General features: G+C 37.9%; 1 protein-coding gene across 1 annotated transcript in view; it reads left to right on the top strand.

The window, feature by feature from the left end:
- The first annotated feature begins 12,559 nt into the window (after nt 1-12,559).
- The window catches only part of LOC123869709 (CUGBP Elav-like family member 1), a 474,478-nt gene continuing 467,415 nt past the window's right edge, over nt 12,560-19,622 (top strand). The window contains exon 1 of the mRNA XM_045912710.1: nt 12,560-12,767. The gene's annotated coding sequence lies outside the window, so the exon portion shown is untranslated. The remainder of the gene's footprint in view (nt 12,768-19,622) is intronic.

Below are 19,622 nucleotides of genomic sequence, written 5' to 3'. Positions count from 1 at the left end.
AGATGCCCGCGACTTCATCCGCGTGGACATAAATTATTTAAAAATCCCACGGAAACTCTTTGATTTTCCAAGATTCAAAGTAGCCGACCAGTTCACATTAATTTCGTAAAATAACACACCGTATAATAGGGACTCATAAACATGTCTATTCTCCTCAAAATGAGCTGCAAGAAACAAATTAGAGCCGATGTCTGTACAATGGAAATATATAAAAAAAAAGTAGCAGGGGTTGTTATTATATCGATGCCGAACCCGAAATTGTAATTAATTTTTTTTTTGTCTGTTTGTCTGTGTGTTTGTGCACGCTAATATCAGAAACGGCTTATTCGATTTAGATACGGTTTTCACTAATATATTGTAATAAGCTTCACTTAGGATTTAGTGTTTGTTTCATGTCAATCGGTTCATAAATAAAAAAGTTATGTCAATTTAAAGAATCACGGCGCCTCGCGCCTGAGCGTCCGTGGCTATATAAAGCGCGAAAAGTCACTATTCCACGCGAACGAAGTCGCGGGCACAGCTAGTCTTAAAATATCTTGCCAATCTAATATTGGATTTTTTCTCTTTGAAGTTTTATAGCATCTACACATGCCAACGTCCAACTCGAACCTTAGCTCGAACTTGGATAGACGATTGAACGACTTGGATAGGTCTCTTGTAGGGATTTGCACACGGCATAGTTTTGTGCCGCCTGAATCCAGCGGCTCCCTGCATTTCCTTTGTAGTATCCGTCCACCTACGCTTTCTGGTTAGAGGTCGCCATTTTAGCACCTTAAGACCCCAACGTCTGTGGGATTTTTGGAAATATGTGCCATGCCCACTGTCACTTCATCTTCGCGACCCGTTGAGTTATGTTGGCACCCAGGTTCTCCTACAAAACTCTTCATTTCTGATTTGATAACATAGAGAAACTCCAATCCAAGCATAGCTCTCTTCATCGTCCGCTGAGTGTCTCTAAGCTTTCATAAGAGCCCCATAGTTAGCGACTACCCATATATCATCCATATATCATCACTGGCAACACGCGCCGTTGAAAGACTTCTGTCTTTATGTTACATGCATAGGTTATATTATGTTATTTTATTATCATAATGTTAATTATTATATATTTTGAGATCGGCACTGTTCGTTGTGTGATAAGGTGATAAACGCCTGGCATAGTAGCGTAGTATAATGTCAGAGCATTTGCATGGTAGACATTTGGTAGATAAGAATCTCTGATAAAATTCCAGATGACAAAGCTGAAACATACACAATAATGTGCGGCGGCACTGCAGGACTACGGTAACTGCTTAGTAGGAAGTCACACTGAACGCGCGCGTAATCGTGCATGATTTTTAATATGAGAAACTATATTAAGTCCAACAGCCGCGTTAGTGACGACCTCCCTGATGCATTGGTGAGCGCTGTGGTCTTATAAGTAGGAGGTCCCGGGTTCGTTTTTCTAATTTAATTTCTAAATTATCTCTAGTCTGGTCTTGTGGGAGGCTTCTGCCACCAAGCGATTTAGCGTTCTGGTACGATGACAGCGTGTAGGAACCGATGAGTATAGTGTTAATAAAAACTGCCATACCCTTTCCAAGTTAGCCCGTTTCCATATTAGACTGCATTATCACTTACCACCAGGTGAGATCGCAGTCAAGGGGTCTATCTTGCAATGGAATAAAAAAAGTTTCTTTATATACGAGCTACATTAGATACTTTTGCTTTGCGCGTAATACCCCTAAGCGATTTAAGACGGTATCATACCATAAGTTAATATGAGTTTCGTTGTGTAAACAGCTTTACCCTTACATATTTTCCAATCATCATAATTCAGAACAACATAAAACTTTGTTACCCCAATTATAACAAGCCAGCAGCGTTGTTCAAATCCACCCAAGAGATTTCACATTTCATTAATTTCCAGAATCTCACAGTTCTAAGATTATGATAGCTTTTCATGGTATTTGAAAGCACGAACTGCACTGCGTTTCAACTATTGTATAATTGACTTATCACGCACATATTGGCGGTTTTATATGGACTGTGGGGCAGCAAATTTTTGTTTTAAAAGGCTGCTTTAAAAAATACTTGAAAAATGATACCATATGATGCTCTTTCTGTTGCATTTTAAGATAATCATGCATTAAAACAATGAATACAGCCACTCGTCACCCATTTTTGAACTTTTTTGTATGAAATTTGTTCGAGTTCCGAGTTGTTTGGATTGCATAGGATTTTATACAAGAAATAAATATATGCCACAGACAGATAAACAGATACACACGTCAAACTTATAACAACCCTCTTTTCGGGGTCGTTAAAAACACAACATGGCTCGTGCTTTCTCATCCCATCAGAAGCCAGCTTTAGATACACATACACAGAAGTTTCTAAACCGGAAAGTTTGCAAGTCCTCAAGACAAATAACCGTTTCAAACTCTGTTTTATCCAATATGTAGCATTGGATAGACAAAGTTCACGGTAATTCAAATAAATTTCCCTATGTGTTGTGGAAGTTTTAGAAAACAGTATCTTGTAAACAGATTTTCAATAAATAATATTTATGAAGTAAAATAAACTTAATTCACTGCCTTAATTAAAAATAATAATAAACAGTACAGTAAAAGAGACGTAAGTAGTCTCACTACTTATAGTAAATCTAGATAGACTTTTTTTTAAATATTATATCGTTAAAAAATGTTTTTGGAAGATTTTATCAATTTTATCAGGGTCCCGTAACCGAAGGGTGCTAATTTCTATGGTGCTAATGTACAATGGAACCCTATTACTAAGCCTTCGATGTCCACCTGTCCCTCTGTCCGTCCGTCCGTCTATCTGTATGTCTATACCTATTCTGTCAGTGGGCTCTACTTTATAAACCACCATAGTTAAAATTTGCACAGCGTCTATGTCTATTGCTGCCATGTTTTAAAATTTAAAAAACATATTATAATCTTGTACGATGATATAATCTTGTACAAGAGCCGCTCACTGACAAGATGACCAAATTGGTCTGACCAAATAAAGGAATCCATTTCATGCCAGTGATGATGAAGAAAAAAAATGGAAACAGCTGATCCACTCTAGGCTGGGATCTTGCCAGGACCACGATCTTCAGGAATGAAGGAACGACCGGAGAAAGAGAGATGATGGTATGGAACCCTTCGTGTCCGAGTCCAGCTCGCACTTGACCGATTTCTTTCATCCTACTTCATACAAATTAAATTGTTTCATCATAATTTACCTCGTAGCATTTTACGATCGCTTGATAAACACACTGACAAAGTTGCAAGAATCTAATAGTTACACAAATGTGAAGTTATATTTAGAAAGTATATTATTTGATGCATGTCACATAAACTCTTGTCTACCGAGAATATTATAATAGTAAACGCGCATGCGTCGACACTTAACACAATAAATCTGGACTCTAATTAATATTGGCGCGAAAATAGATTGTACCTAAGGCCATTGCTCTTCCCACCTACATACGCAGTGAATGAACGATTTGAATGAGTTGTACGTACGTACGTGTTTTTTACTTTATGTTTATTATGATATTTATCAAAACAATGAATATGAATTAATATATTTCCTTAATAACATCGTCAAAAAGTCCACCCTGGGCCAAAGCCCTGAAGAGCGATGGATAACCTTTGGACCAGGTAGGCCACAGAGGGTGGATCGCAGCCCTTTTCCCTCCACCGCCAGTAGAACAAAAAGGTACTTCTCCAGGAGTGGACCGCATTTAATTATTTATATTCATTTGTTAAGTTCATTATGATGAATTTGAAATAAAAGTACTGTGGGTTAGATTTCTTATAGAAATATGTCGCATTTTTAGAGAAGTTTCACTCCAGCCAAGCCAAATAGGAAGAAATACTAGATATCGAAATATCTTACTTTTTTATATACTAGATGATGTCTGCAGCTTCACTGGCGTGGATTTGCCAGGATAAATAGTAAGCCTATGTGCGCCCCCAGAATACAAGCTATCATCAAAATGTCAAAATCGATTAAACGAATAGGGTATTTTTATTGATAAGTAGTATACGTATTACGTACCTATAGATTAAGAGCTCGTTTACACAGGCTGCGTAAGCATTGCGTAGCGTAGACGTAGCGCGTACCATTGCGTTGTAATGTATGGAACTGTATGAAATATGACATACCGCTTGCGTGGCGTGAACTTTGACGTAGACGTAATGCGTGCAGTTACGTCTACGGGTTCACGCGAGTCACTACGCACGTGTAACGTGTACGTGCTGCATACGCAATTGGTGTGAATCAGCCGTTATACTTTTCTAGGTACGCTATCTTTGGATAGAACTCATTCATTTTTGATTTGAAGCCGATTTCAAAAATATCTTTGACTAGAAATGTTGTGTCCCAAAATACTCGCCAGGAAACATTTGGAAACCCACGTTTTTTCGAATTCCAGCAAGGTATTTTTAACGTGAAGCTGTTTCATAAGATGATAATGTTAAAGGTATCATTTAAGAGTCGGAACTATGTTATAACAGTGTTATGATAATTCGGCGTGTTGCCAGACAATGATTCATGTTCATTCATGTATGCTCTACATTTTCATATGCGGAACCAGATGTCTTCTATAATTACGATATCATGGATAATTGTAATGTAAGTGAAATTGATTTAGATATTACCGGTTGATACCTACTGGCTTGTCTGGGGTAAACTTTCTGAAAACCCTTTTTAGCACAAATCCGCGTCATACGAAAAACCATCAAAAACCGGCCTAGTGCGAGTCCGACTCGCGCACCGAGGGTTCCGCACTCGGGTATTTTTTCCGTCATTTTGCACGATAAATCAAAAACTATTATGCATAAAAATAAATAAATATCTGTTTTAGAACGTACGTATCGTAAGAAAGGTAAAGCTCTTTCATATGATAGCCTATTTAATATAGTTATCTTACTTTGAAAATTGAAAATACTTATTTGTTCATGAATACATTTTAATTTTTTTGTAATGTAACCACGAATTCACGATTTTTCCCCTTGCTAGACCGTGTGCTAGACCTACCTATCTCCCAAATTTCATGATTCTAGGTCAACAGAAGGTATAGGTTTTCTTGACAGACGTCACAGGGACAGACAGACAACAAAGAGATCCTACAAGGGTTCCGTTATTCCATTTGAGGTACGGAATCCCAAAAACCTACTACCACAGTGTAAAACCTATTAATTTAAAGGGCAAGTAATAAAGGAAGGGGATGCGTAAAATCTGCGAAGTAACTTTGAAGGTCGTAAACAAAAGAGGTTTCTAATTAAAAATGAAATAAAAAAGTTTAGGAAGTCGCCTTGTAATGTTAAAAGGGCAATAAGCATTAATCTCGAGGATAATGAATTTCATGAAGTTTGATTATGGTTGTTTCATGGTTGAAACAGATCAGTGGGGTTGCTTATATGCTTATAATATGTATTTTTCCGTACCTCAAAAGCAATAAAACCGTCCAAGTGCGAGTGAGACTCACAATTGGCCGATTTTTGGCACTTTATCCATACTAATATCATAAATGCGAAAATCTGTCCGTCTGTCTAGAATAGAATAGAATAGAATAGATTTTTATTCAAATAAACTTTTACAAGTGCTTTTGAATCGTCAAATAATTTACCACTGGTTCGGAATGCCGTTCCTACCGAGAAGAACCAGCAAGAAACTCGGCGGTTGCTCTTTTCAATTGTGCAATTTACAATAATATTCTATACTATACAAGCAATTGCAGACCCGCGCATTGCTGGAGCGAGTCAAATCCATGCTTTTTTATCATTTACATAATCTTCGATTGTGTAATATGCTTTTGCCAGGAGCATACTTTTAATGGATTTTTTAAACTTTGGTAAAGGCAAGTCTAATATTGACTGTGGAATTTTATTATAAAATATTACACTCATTCCCACAAATGACTTTCCCACTTTTCTGAGGCGGAGCGTAGGAGTTGCGAGCTTATTACGATTTCTAGTTGGCCTGTCATGGAAATCACCGATTTTTTTGTAGCTGAGGATATTTTGTCGTACAAAAATTATATTATTGTAAATGTATTGAGAAGCTACTGTAAGAATACCTATTTCCTTAAATTTCTCTCGTAGGGAATCGCGCGGTTTTAAATTATAAATTGCGCGTATTGCCCTTTTTTGTAAAACGAAAATTTTTCCAATATCTGCCGCTTTACCCCATAGCAAGATTCCGTAAGACATAATACTGTGAAAATAGGCAAAATATACAATTTTTGCAGTTTCCACGTCAGTTATCTGTCGAATCTTTCTAACAGCGTAAGCAGCAGAGCTGAGTTTGCCAGCAAGTGTTGATATATGGGCGTTCCATTGAAGCTTTGCATCTAAAGTTATCCCCAGGAACACGGTGGTCTCCTCTACTTTCAACATATCATTATTTATCATTAATTTTATGTTATTTGTCGTCTTGGTACTGGGCAGTGCGAATTCGACACACTTGGTTTTCTTTGCATTTAAAAGCAAATTATTAACAGTAAACCAGTGAGTGACCTGCGATATGGCTCTATTTACATCGTCATAATTATTCTCATTTCTATCTAATTTAAAAATCAAAGACGTATCATCAGCAAATAGTACAATATCGCAAGTATTTTGGACAAAATATGGTAGATCGTTTATATATACCAAGAACATGAAGGGACCTAGGATAGAGCCTTGAGGAACACCCATTAATGAGGCTGATCCGGATGACTTCACATCATTTACACATACTGTTTGTATACGATCACTGAGATAAGACGCAATAAGACTAAGCGCAGTGTCTTTGACTCCATAATAGCTCAATTTAGCTAAGAGAGTCTCGTGCTCAACGCAGTCGAATGCTTTAGACAAATCACAGAAAATTCCAACGGCATTCTGTGAGTTCTCCCACGCATCGAATATATGCTTTAAAAGCATTGCGCCCGCATCGATTGTTGATCGTCCTTTAGTAAAACCATACTGCTCCGAGTGAAGTAATTTATTCAAGTTAAAGTGCAAGAGCAGTTGGTTGAGCATAATTTTTTCAAATATCTTGCTAAAAGTCGGCAAAATCGAAATTGGCCTGTAATTATTTGGGTCACTTTTACTGCCCGATTTGAAAAGAGGAATCAATTTACTGTATTTCATAAGATCTGGAAAGGATCCTGACTCTACGGACTTATTAAAAATTAGAGCAAGATATGGAGCAACAATATCAATAATATTGCTGATTACTTTTACTGATATCCCCCATAAGTCTCCTGTTTTTTTGTACTGTAAAGATTTGAATACCTTAATAATATCATGTGGGGTAATTTGTTCAAACTTAAATAGTACACTGCACTCAGAAACATTGCCCCTAAGAAGATTATAGGCTTCTGTTGGCGACGAGTTAAGGGAACTAGTAGTGGTAACTGGGATGTTTCGGAAAAAGTCCTCAAATGTCTTTGCAATTTCTATGTCAGAGTCAGTAATGTGATTGTTAATTTTAAGTTCCAATTTATTATTATTTTCCATTTTATGTTTCCCAGTTTCATCTGTGATGATTTCCCAAGCTGCTTTTATTTTATTATCTGAATTAATAATTTTTCGTTTTATGTGAATTGAATTGTCTGTCGGTCTGTCCGTCCGTCTGTCCGTTCGTCCGTACGTCCGCATACAGGCATACGCATTTCAGGCATACGCCAGTAAAATAATTGCAAAACTCACAATAATAGCTGCTTCATTTCCTCTTGGATATTTATGTCGAGATAATAAAGATTACAGATATACATTTTAAGACCCTCTCAAGCTTAACAAAACTTTTCCCATAAATAAGTATTTCAGTTTCCATAACTCCATTATTTATTTAAAAGCAAGTTTATGGCCCCTTTATACATTCCGATTGCTATGGCTGATAACTTTTACTAGCAATTTTTTTCACTTAGGTGTAAAGTGATAAGCGGTAATAGCTTAGTGGTTAAGACTCGGTCTCTTACACAGGGGGTTGGGGGTTCAATCTTGGTCACGCAACTCTAAATATTCGGATTCATGAGCGTTTTAAGCAATTAGATATCACTTGCTTTAATGGTGAAGAACAGCGTGAGGAAACCTTCATGCTTAAGAGTTCTCCTTAATGTTCTTAAAGATGTGTTAATTGTCAATCCACACTTAGCCAGCATAGTGGACTATGGTCAAAACCTTTCTTCTTATTCTGACAGGAGACCCGTGCTCAGTAGTGGCCCAAACATTGATTTATGATGAAGATGATGAGACATTCACCCAACGTTCTCAACTATTTGGCGTACGTTCACAAGGCTACGTCGCAAAAAATTAATGATGCGTGTGGCACTGGACAGCTTGACGACTTAGTCGGTGTCATGCCAACAAGGTATCTTGGCTTGTCTCTCTGTACCTTTTCAAGGGCCATCTGCTTAACCGAATATGAAAAAATTTGGTAGATACCTACAAAGATATGCAAAGATGCAAGCTCATCTCGGGACCGCTACTTTTGGTCCCGAAAATTAAAGAGTTCCCACAGGCCACGAAATTTTTAAAACCCACATCAGGAGTATTATTTACTTATTGATATTAATTACTAGCCAATATCCACGGCTTCATCCGTGTGGATTTAGGTTTTAAAACAACTCGTGGCAACTATTTGGTTTTCCGGGATAAATAGGTAGCCTATCTCACTTTTCAAGTCTTAATATCCATTCAATCCATTGCTGTTTTAGCGTGATTGAAGGACAAACCAATAAATTTGTATTTTTATAAATTATATATCTTAATGTTTAAACTATCGTGAGTGATTTCCATTTGGATCAGTCTCAATCGCGAAGCGCAGCGAGCCCAGTCCAGGAAAAAGGATCCCGGATGAGTTCGAAACTAGTCGGGCTTATATCGACTAGATACGTGAATATAGCCTATACATTCTAACTAGTCGGGCTTATATCGACTAGATTCGTGAATATAGCCGATACATTCTATACTTAAAATTGTAATATCGTTGATCGTATGGTGTAAACGGATCGTAATCGTTAAGTCGTAGATCGATAACAGACAGTCAATTGTTGATGAGGTCGCGGCCAGTTACTTGGATACAGTGTGGATACAAAACGCGTATTGACCGATCGACTAGGGTGGTGTAAGGGTAGTTGTACACATCTACTGATAACAAATAAATTAAATTGAAGTGTCTGTCTGTAATCCATACTAATATTATAAACGCAAAAGTGTGTCTGTCTGTCTGCTAGCTTTTTACGGCCCAACAGTTTAACCGATTTTGATGAACTTTGGTAAAGAGTTAGTTTATATCCCGGGGACAGACATAAGTTATTTTTATCCCGGAAAATTAAAGAGTTCCCATGGGATTCTTTAAAGCCTATAAGAACCGTTTAACCGATTTATACGAAAGGTTAATAAAAAAGTTTAGGAAGTCGCCTTGTAATGTTGTGTTAACTGAGGTAGCTTGTATCCCTGAAATTGACATCGGCAACTTTTTATCTCGGAAAATGAAATAGTCCCCACGGGATTTTTTAAAAACTAAGTCCATGCCAACAAAGTCGCGGGATCAGCTAGTAGATTACAACCTGCATACAGTGTGTTTTAACCTTAAGCTTATCTTTTATTTATTATTGAAGTTACTTACTCTTATTTGTAAAGTCATAATCATTATGATATCGTTAGTTCCTGTGTTTTGGGAATCGTCTGCTATTTAGAAAGAGAAACAATAGGTACGTAAATGTATTGCCAAGTGAATAAATGTTAAACTTTCTATATCACTTCCATGAGCGTTTCATTTTTTGATAATAAAAAAGATTTGCTTATTTATCATCAAGTGAGGATTTTTCAAAAAGTGGTGATAGCCTGTTGTTAAGACCATCTTCCATGATTTGGAGGTTCTGGAGCTCTATCCCGGGTACGCATCTCTAACTCTTTTGAATTATGTACTTTAACTGTGAAGGAAAACATCATGAGAAAAACTGCATGTCTGAAGCTCCCCATAATGTTTTCAAAGGTATGTAAAGTCTAACAATCCACAGTTGCCTAGCGTGTGGATTATGTCCAAACTCTTCTCATTCTGAGAGGAGACTCTAGAATGAGCCAAACAGCCAGGCTGATCCTTTGCGCAAAAAATGAGCCAGCCCTTCAGTCACCAAATGAAGCTATTTACATAGTGTGCACAGGAACCTTTCGATATTGTCCCCCACTTCACCATTTTACCACCGAACCGGGTATCTTTAGAATGAATAAGCATCTTCTAGGTAAACGCGTCCCATCCTAGGTCACATCATCACTTTCCATCAGGTGTCATTGTGGTCAAGCGCTTGCTTAGATAATGAATTTAAAAAAATGGTGAAATGTCTCATAAAATTATTTAGTACTAAGACTCTCAGGTCTCCACGGCAAGCGGCGATATTATTAGCGAGTAAGTTCATTGTACCTACTTAGTTCTAAGCAAAATGCAAAGGCGGCCTTATCGCAAGTGAACGAGCGAGCGAAAGTAGTTTGGGTTGGCAAAATCACCCCCAAGATAAATATATTTATTTACTTTAAGACCGATAACAAATCTCAAATCGGAACACGGAACTCATTTCGGTGTTCGGTATTTCGGGCACGTTCTCCGATATCGATGGCAAGCTAATATTTTTTCTTAGGTATCAATTTATTTGGGAAGTGTATTAAAATCGTGGAGTGATTTAAAACAGCGTTAAATTAAGGGTAGGAAAAATGTGTCAACATATTTTATAGGTATATATTTTTTTAATTGAAAATATTACTATAACGCTTAAAGCTAGCCTTAACTAATTACTGTACAAATCATGTCCGCATGGTGCAAAGCGTTCTGACAAGTTTTCCACGCTGAGCAGCTAGGCTGATTCTTTGCGCAAAAAATGAGCTAACCCTACTGTCACCAGATAAGGCTTTAACAATATATTTTTAAATGAATATTTTTCTATTCTGCGTATGATTTAAATTGCCGCATAGCTGACTTTTTTCCGTTGTGTGAATCTGTATTCACACAACTAAAAAAAATTCAAACTGAGATCCTATATCCGGAGTCTAAAGCTTTAACTTTATTTTTATATTTTTTAAACAATAAAATAAAAAAACGAACGCCAATTACTACCCATATTTAAATGCATAAGTAGGTAAGTTTGTATGTCTGTTGGTTAATTGTTTGTTTTTCAATCTCGGTGCAGCGGAGCTACAGACGGTTTTTTGCATGGGTATAGTTCCAGATCTGGAGAATGACATAGAAAGAAAGACAGAAAGAAAGAAAGAAAAGGAAAGACATAGATTTTTTATCCCAGCAAATCAATTACAGCATATGGCTAACATTTAAGAGGTTTAATTTACAATCCTGCTTTTACCATAATGATATTATACTCGAAAAAATCATCTAAGCCATAGATGCCTATCAATCTTGCACGTAATCTTCCCCTTAAGAGCTTTCTCTCTCTCAATATTATTTATTCATGAACAATTTATGATGCAATCAGGTCAAATATAGCCCCGCAATGAAGATTTGACTTTGATAAAATGCGATTACGAACTTCCAGGGCGGCGTTTTTGCATTTTTATGAGGGGGTTTGTAAATTCTGTCATACGCTTCAGATATAACGCTCCAATGACTCGGCTAACATTTTTTTTTTGTTTATTCTTGCTGTTCCTTAGAAGATCTTTATACTTCTACGTGATTCAATAAGTTTAGACGTAGGTACTAGAGCTATATATAGTTAGCAAGCTGAAGTGGCAGTGGGCAGGCCATGCTTGTCGTAGAGGCGATGGCCGTTGGAGCCGGAAAGTCCTTGAGTGGAGACCGCGTTTAAGCAAACGTAGTGTGGGACGCCCTCCAGCACGATGGACCGATGATATTAAGCGGTTGGCGGGAAGTGGCTGGATGAGGAAGGCTGAGGACCGGATGTGGTGGCGCTCTTTAGGGACAGCCTATGTCCAGCAGTGGACTTCCACAGGCTAATGATGATGATGATGATAACTAGAGCTTATGTCTCAACTCTGAACTCTAAAATGCAGATGACACAGTCTATCCAAGTATCTAAACGCATTGCAACTTTGCGTCTACACATTTTACCAACGGCCTCTATGTAGTAGATATTATATGCACTAGATGGGCAATTCAGATCAAAAATCTTGTTCTCATAGAAGTTAAAGCTGTCAAAATTAGTACAAAATGGTTATCAAGTTATAAGCGATTAGCAGCCCACAAAACTTTGTGTTTGGATTTCGGAATCACTCATCTAGAGTGAATTGTAGATAGAGGTCGTTGAATTTTAACATTCTATCATATCTTCTGAATATCTCTGAATTCTTCTGAATGAACTGAAACGAATACGTATGCGGTTAGAATGTTTGCATTTAGGTATTATGATTTACGCCAAGTATTTACACTATTAATTAAGTAGTCATTAATAATTTTCACCTGAAGGTTTTCCCAATAATAAAATAAGTATTAGTAAGTAAAACTAAAGGGAGAATTATGAAAACTTTTTCATGTGTTTATAAACTTGATGCCATTCCAATTTTTTTTCTTAAATTTTGATGTCCGTCAATAATATCAATCAGTTGTAAAATAAATGGCGAAGAAATGTGACTAAAATTTTCGTTTCCTCTTTGTGTTGTGTGTTTTTATATATTTATGTAGTCTTTTTGATTTCGAATTCATATTATTTTATATGTCCGAAATTTTTAGTGTCATATTCGAATCAATTGCTGTGTGAGTAGGTCCGTGACACTAACTTTATAGCAGTGTACTTTTGGAGATTCAAATTTTTTGTAAAGGTATGTTTTCGCTTTGCTTATAATTCTCAGTTGTAGTACTCTGCCATTGTATGAATGTACATAAAAATACCAATTAGTTTGATTATGATGACTAGATCAGACCAGATCAGAAATCGTAAAATTCTAAACTCCTGTCGCGAATCGAACCCGGGACTTCCACTAATAAGACCACAGGGTTTACCACGCCAGGGAGGTTGTCAATCTCATGATCCACTGCCGAATATGGTAGACAAGGAACCAAAAGCTTAATCCGCCAAACCAAAGAAATCTGTATGATGCAACATGCAGCATGCGACGTGCACCGCCCGCCCGCCCACTGATAAACATGCAGGAAAAGCCAGCCACCAAGCAAGCCATACGCACCACACCACGCAGCACCACACAAATCCCTATATGGTATGGTAGAAACTAGACCGATGAGGCAGTACGCTCCATAAATTATACATTATGAAAGCACCGCCTCATGTCCTAATTCTAGACTCACAGACAACTTACTAGTACATCCGGAACTTGGTCGGAGTCCGGAGCTCTGTTAGCTTAGCAACTACACATTGTGGAAGTTATTATTACGGGCGTACGCTGTTAAGGTAATCGCACATCACGCAGCAAGCCGCACGCATCGCAACTCGTTTTTTGGAACTAAAATCGTCGTGAATGATTTCTTTATAATGTGATAGCTACTCTGTTATCACCAGTGAAGCTAGGGTTTCCTATAAAAGTGGTACCGCCATGTAGCGGCCGCAACGTAACGTTGAGCCAACATTGACACCTAGTTTCGCATCAATTTGTGTACTACAAAAACTATCTGTCTCAAACTGTGTGTCAGTTTAGTGCAGCATTTATATAAAGTTTTAACAAAATTTACTTAGAGTGGCGAAGGATGAACTTTAAAGCGTGAGACAAAATAATAATGTCGATTGCATCGGACGTCAGTATGGCTATAGCTGCATATTACATGTATTCAAAGCACATGGCTTATGTTGGAGTTCTTCCCCTATTTTTTAACCGACTTCCAAAAAAGGAGGAGGTTCTCAATTCGTCGGAATCTTTTTTTTTTCATACAAAAAAAAAATGATTTGATTGCGGCGCGTGCTTAATATGTGATCAACATTAAGCTGAATGTGTAATAGTGGCTTCAGAATTATATCGAATTAATATAATAGGTATCTATCCACGGGATAGAATTGTACTACCTTATAACCATTTATGTATCTTATTATGTCTAGCTTTTAGCCACAACGTCGTTCACGTGGAATTGAATTTTTGATTTTCTGATCTTAGAAGTTAAATCTGGGAAAAATACTTAACAGTAGGAACAACGTCTCTCTCCGGGACAGAAGCTATTTTTGGCCAAATTTCATCAAAATTGGTTCCTTAGGTAGGTCGTAAAAATGAAAGACAAACCGACATCTAGAGGAAAAGCTTTTAGTCGTCCCACTATAGAACACGTCTGTCCCAGCGGCTATCGTTTCGGGGGTTCGATCCCGGGACTTCTCTTTTCGGAGTAAAGTACGTTTTAAGTAACTAATAATATCACTTGCTTTAACGGTGACGAAAAAATGGTGAGCTATGTTCTACATGCCTGAGTGTTCTACATTATATTCTCAAACGTTTGTGAGATCACAAACCTCATTTGGTCAACGTGGTGGACTGTGGCCTAAGCCCTTCTCATTCTGAGAAGACACCTGTTCTCAGTAGTGGGCCAACGATGAGTTGATCATGACGACAGACGCCCGACATATCCCCCTTCATAACGCAATGCATTTCGGTCGTTCTTAATCCTTTATGAAATTATTACAACCGGATTTTGTTAGATATAAAATATGCATATGCGTACATTCTTTGCTCTGCACAGCACATGCAATGAGGGAGCCTCATCGGAGTTTTAATCCTCTTATCGTTTGCAGTATTCCCTCTGAAAGAGGCAACTTAACGTTTCTAACTTTGCAGTTTAATTTTCGGATATTAAGAGGTTGTTAGGTATTTTAATGTGCTTATTAGGGTTCCATACCAAAATGGTAAAAATGGAAGCCTTATGGTGCGACTTTTTCCGTCCGTCTGTCCGTCTGTCACAATCATTTCAGTAACTATTAAAGCTATCGTCATGAAATTTGAAATAGGTGTATACTATTGTATATGTAGAGACATAATATAGAGAGATATATAATATAAAAGGAAAAGCTATCTGACTGACTGATCTATCAACGCATAGCTCAAACTACTGGACGGATTGGGCTGTATACAGATAGCTATTATGACGAAGACATCCCACAAGAAAGGATTTTGGAAAATTCAAAAAAAAAGGAAGAAAAATATAATCAGGAAAGTTGATCGAAAACATTTAAATTATTTTTTTATTGTTTAACATCATTCGCATGTGATTTTGCTTGGCAACCTATTCGCGATGTATCAATCTATACATTATCTATCACGATTAAATAACAGATGAAGGTAGATATTTCTATTACCGGATCTCATGCAATTATGTATCTATTTATGGAAGGCAGCACTACCGTCAGAATGAAGGATATACTTAGAGAGAGATAAATAATTCCTCCATTCACCATTCCATAACGCCACAAAGCACTTACAGTATTTGACTTTCAAAAACAACACAACTACAGTCTGTCTATAGACTATACAAGTTTTTTCAGCCGGCAATGAATGTTGACTCGCGTTGGTGAAGGGTTACCTATTATTCTCGACCGCTATCTCTTCAAAAGCCTCCGTAACAATCTCTCTTTACTTTGACGAGTGTTTGTTTCAATGCGAATAGTCGTAATTACAACCCTTGCTGTGTGCTTAGTATGAGATTTTACATCGAACCCAACGATGATAGAGTTCGAGATCGAAACATATTGGTAGAGTAAAATGGACCGAAATTTTTATAATAATTAAAGTCAAAAATTCAGTACGATTTCAATTTCACAACGTTTCCACTTGGAGCGTTGGCTGCAGATGTATGGATTAACTTGAGCTTTCATGTCACTTATAAGCTTTGATGCTTGAATTCTATCAATCATCGTCATCATCGTCGGCAGAGTGTGGTTTGATCCTGAATCGGTGACGTAAATAGGCTATGGTGACGTAAAATCAAAGAAAAATAAGGCTACTTTAGGGCTACCTGCGTCTAATGTACTAATATTCTACACCTGTCAGTGACGTTGAAGTCTCGACGTTCTATTAGAAGGTCCTTAATTATGATGAACTGTGATGTCATTCGGTGTGATGTAAAATCTCATACTAAGCGCACTGTAGTGCTGTTAGGCTACGTCTGCACTGTTGCGTGAACTAACGTAACTACTAGCACTAGGATAAAGGCAATTTACATTTGAAAATTTTGATTCAAATGTAACGGTCACTTGAATTTTTGATTCAGGTGAATTTGATGTTTGTTTAAAAAACATTCATGAAATAATCCATATTAGTATTATAAATGCGAAAGTTTATACGTTTGACCAGGTATCAGCTGTCGGGGGCGCCAGCCAGGTAACCTCCCAGTGTGCCTGGATGCTGCTGGTCCCTTTTGGATGCGTCCGAGGGGAAGAGCAGTGTTCGGGCCGGTGCGCCCCGGTAACGTGGCTAATAATTTCTCTTCGGAGATATTGTTGGCTATGGCTAATGACCTGGCAGGGGGGGAGGTTTCTCCGCGTGTCCCTCTGACTAGCAGAGGGCACAGTGGACGAAGCGTAGGACGGGACACGGGCGACGTGCGCGTCCCAGGGTTGGGGGACGCACTTTGTTGGTGTGTCCCGGAAGTGTGGTGGTGGGGACCGAGCAGGTCCCCAGTGGAGGGTCTGCCTCGGCAGACGTCGCTGGCTGGGTTGCGGTTGTTTGCTTCGGCCGTTCCCGTGACCCAGTCGCCAGGCGACGCGCAGTAGTGCCGCTGGGGTTTAGTGGGCATTCCGGTCGCCTCTCGGCCGGCGAGTCCCACATACCCTCCCTCCGGGGGGGATGCGTAAATGCATTCCCCAGCGTCAACAAAAAAAAAAAAAAAGGTATCAGCTGTTGTCTTCACGGCTCATCCGTCTAACCATTTTTGACGATATTTGGTAATCTAGTTTAGTGTGTTCAGAGGATAAAAAGTTGGTCATCACTACCGTTTATACTGCATATGCTTTTACTGCATCGGTATACGTTATGCGATACGGTTTTAGTGATCAATTTTTGTCCTCTGCGGACGAATCTTAATCCGTTGTCTGCACAGGCCCTAACATCTAAATTTTGGAAGATTTCAGCTTCGCAGTTAAAACAAATAGGTACTTAGTTATTATATCGTTTGGGTCAACAACAAAAACTGAACTAAGCATTAAAAAACTTTATAAGTAAACACTAAGAAAACTTTTAAAAGATAAAAGAAACTTCATACTCAGCTACTGGACTTTTAATAAGACAAGGGGGTAGTTTGCACATTTTATACTTAATGAAACTTAAACCGTTTCCAAAGAAAAATACCGCTTTCTTTATTAAATATTTTTTGCATCTAAGTGCGCCCGGGAATATGCAATGTAAAAAGAAGTCCCAGGTTTGATTCTTGGTGGGGCCATTATAAGAAATTTTTAATTCGTCCATAATAGCTAGTAAATTCCCTGTGGATCTATTATACACCTTTTGTTGGTCAGAATTGTTAGATTTGTAAGATGATAATATAGTGGTGATAAATAATTACGTAAACTTAAAACTAAAGCTACGAAGGTTCCAAACGCGCCCAGGTCTGTGAAAAGCCCACAACAAACTCAGAATTAAATAGGAACGTCCTTTACACACAAAAATCACACTAATATTATAAAGGCGAAAGTTTGTGTGTATGTGTGTGTGTTTGCTACTCCTTCATGCAACAACTATACTAGACGGATTTGGCTGAAAGGAACGGAGATAGAAAATATCCTGGAGTAGCACATAGGCTACTTTTTATCCCGGAAAATCAAAGAGTTCTCACGGGATTTCGAAAAACCTAAATCCACGAGGGTGAAGTCGCGGGCATCGGCTAGTAAATTACTAATCCTGTTAAACAAATTGTGGATGCTAAATCTGACTCCGAATTTCAGTAATTCCCGCTTATCCTACAGAATCGTTTGAAAACGTCAAATGTCACAAATCATTTTGTCGTGAACCCCATTGGTATGGGCGTACCAATGGGGGGCTTAGCGGGGGTTTTAATTTCGAGTCCTGGATTGCTCTAACGAGAGCAGAATCGCTGACAGTAGCGCGCGGCAATCATTGTGCTGAGACCTATTTAAGGTTAAGCTTGATGATGAGCGGAGCGGGTGATGTGACATTAATTATTTTAATATTAATACATAATTTATTTAACACTGGACTCTTATTTGGTACTAGATCCTGGGGAATCGCTTTTTTTACGAGCTGAGAATCTAATTTTTAATAGCTATATGTTATACATTGAGTGAGATGCTCAGACAATAGCACCTACCCAATGTGAACCAAGTTTTATAAAATAAATAAATATCTAATGCGCTTACGCAAATTCTGAACACATTGATTTCTTAACAGGGCTCTCTCCATCACTCGTTTCATACAATCGTAGTTCCAATTTCATTTGAATATTAAGCAACCAAAGTCCATGAAATTTTGCAGACATATTCTAGAAACTAATATCTGTGTCTGTGGTGTTTTAGATTTTTCTAAAAATATGTAGTTTTAAAATTACAAGGGCTCAAAAATTTGTATGTAAATTTTTAAGACCGCGTAACTTTGAAACCGAATATTTTAACAGAAATCTGGAAAACCACGGACATAGATATTAGTTTCTAGAATATGTCTGCAAAATTTCATGAACTTTGGTTGCTTAATATTCAAATGAAATTGGAACTACGTTTGTATGAAGCGAGTGACGGAGAGATCCTTCTTAATGATACCCATTTATCTGACTGAGTCATTACAAAGCGTCAAATATCACAAATCATTTGGTCATGGACTCCGCAACGATGGCGATTGATATTATGTGATTCAGTCAATTAATTCTTTTACATAATAAAATATAGAAGACTAGCCGATGCCCGCGACTTCGCCCGCGTGGATTTAGGTTTTTCGAAATCCTGTGGGAACTCTTTGATTTTCCGGGATAAAAAGTAGCTTATGTGCTAATCCAGGATATTATCTATCTCCATTCCAAATTTCAGCCAAACCCGTCCAGTAGTTTTTGCGTGAAGGAGTAACAAACATACACACACACACACACACACACACACACATACAAACTTTCGCCTTTATAATATTAGTGTGATTAGCTATTTGAAAAAGGGAAAAATTATTCAAAATTGTGTTCCCTCTTGAGTCACTAAAGGTAAACAAATTCAAAACACATACTTCATAATAATAGCAGCAATTCAAATGGCACGGAACTGACTTACAACGTCCAACGCCTAGACTAATCTTTGGTTATATTCCGCTCTACTAAAACGCTATTGGTCGTATAATGATGAATGAGCAGCCCTGGCATAGTTCCAGGCGTGTGCTACGGATGCGTTCACGCGTCGATTCTTAGCATCGCATGCTATGTGATAATACTTTCAGGGCTATAATGGAGTTACCCTGTTTTTGTAGTGCATCATGGATGTGTAATACCAGAATAGGCTATTTTTTAGGGTTCCGTACCTCAAAGGAAAAACGGAACCCTTATAGGATCGATTACAAATACGAAGCAATCTTGATAATAAACTTATCAATGTTGTCGTATCACTGGACATAGAGGGAGCCTTTGATAGCGCGTGGTGGCCGGCGGTGAAATGTCGCTTACTGGACGAAAAATTAATTAAATTAAATTAAATTAAATTAAATTAAATGAATAATGTGAAACTGTAGGCCTCGAAAAAAAAGTGTGAATAATATAAAGTA

This window comes from Maniola jurtina, chromosome 11, assembly GCF_905333055.1.
Source record: "Maniola jurtina chromosome 11, ilManJurt1.1, whole genome shotgun sequence".
In the NCBI taxonomy this organism is placed as follows: domain Eukaryota; kingdom Metazoa; phylum Arthropoda; class Insecta; order Lepidoptera; family Nymphalidae; genus Maniola; species Maniola jurtina.
Note: the sequence above shows the minus strand (reverse complement) of the source record. Positions and strands in the feature narration are given on the sequence as shown.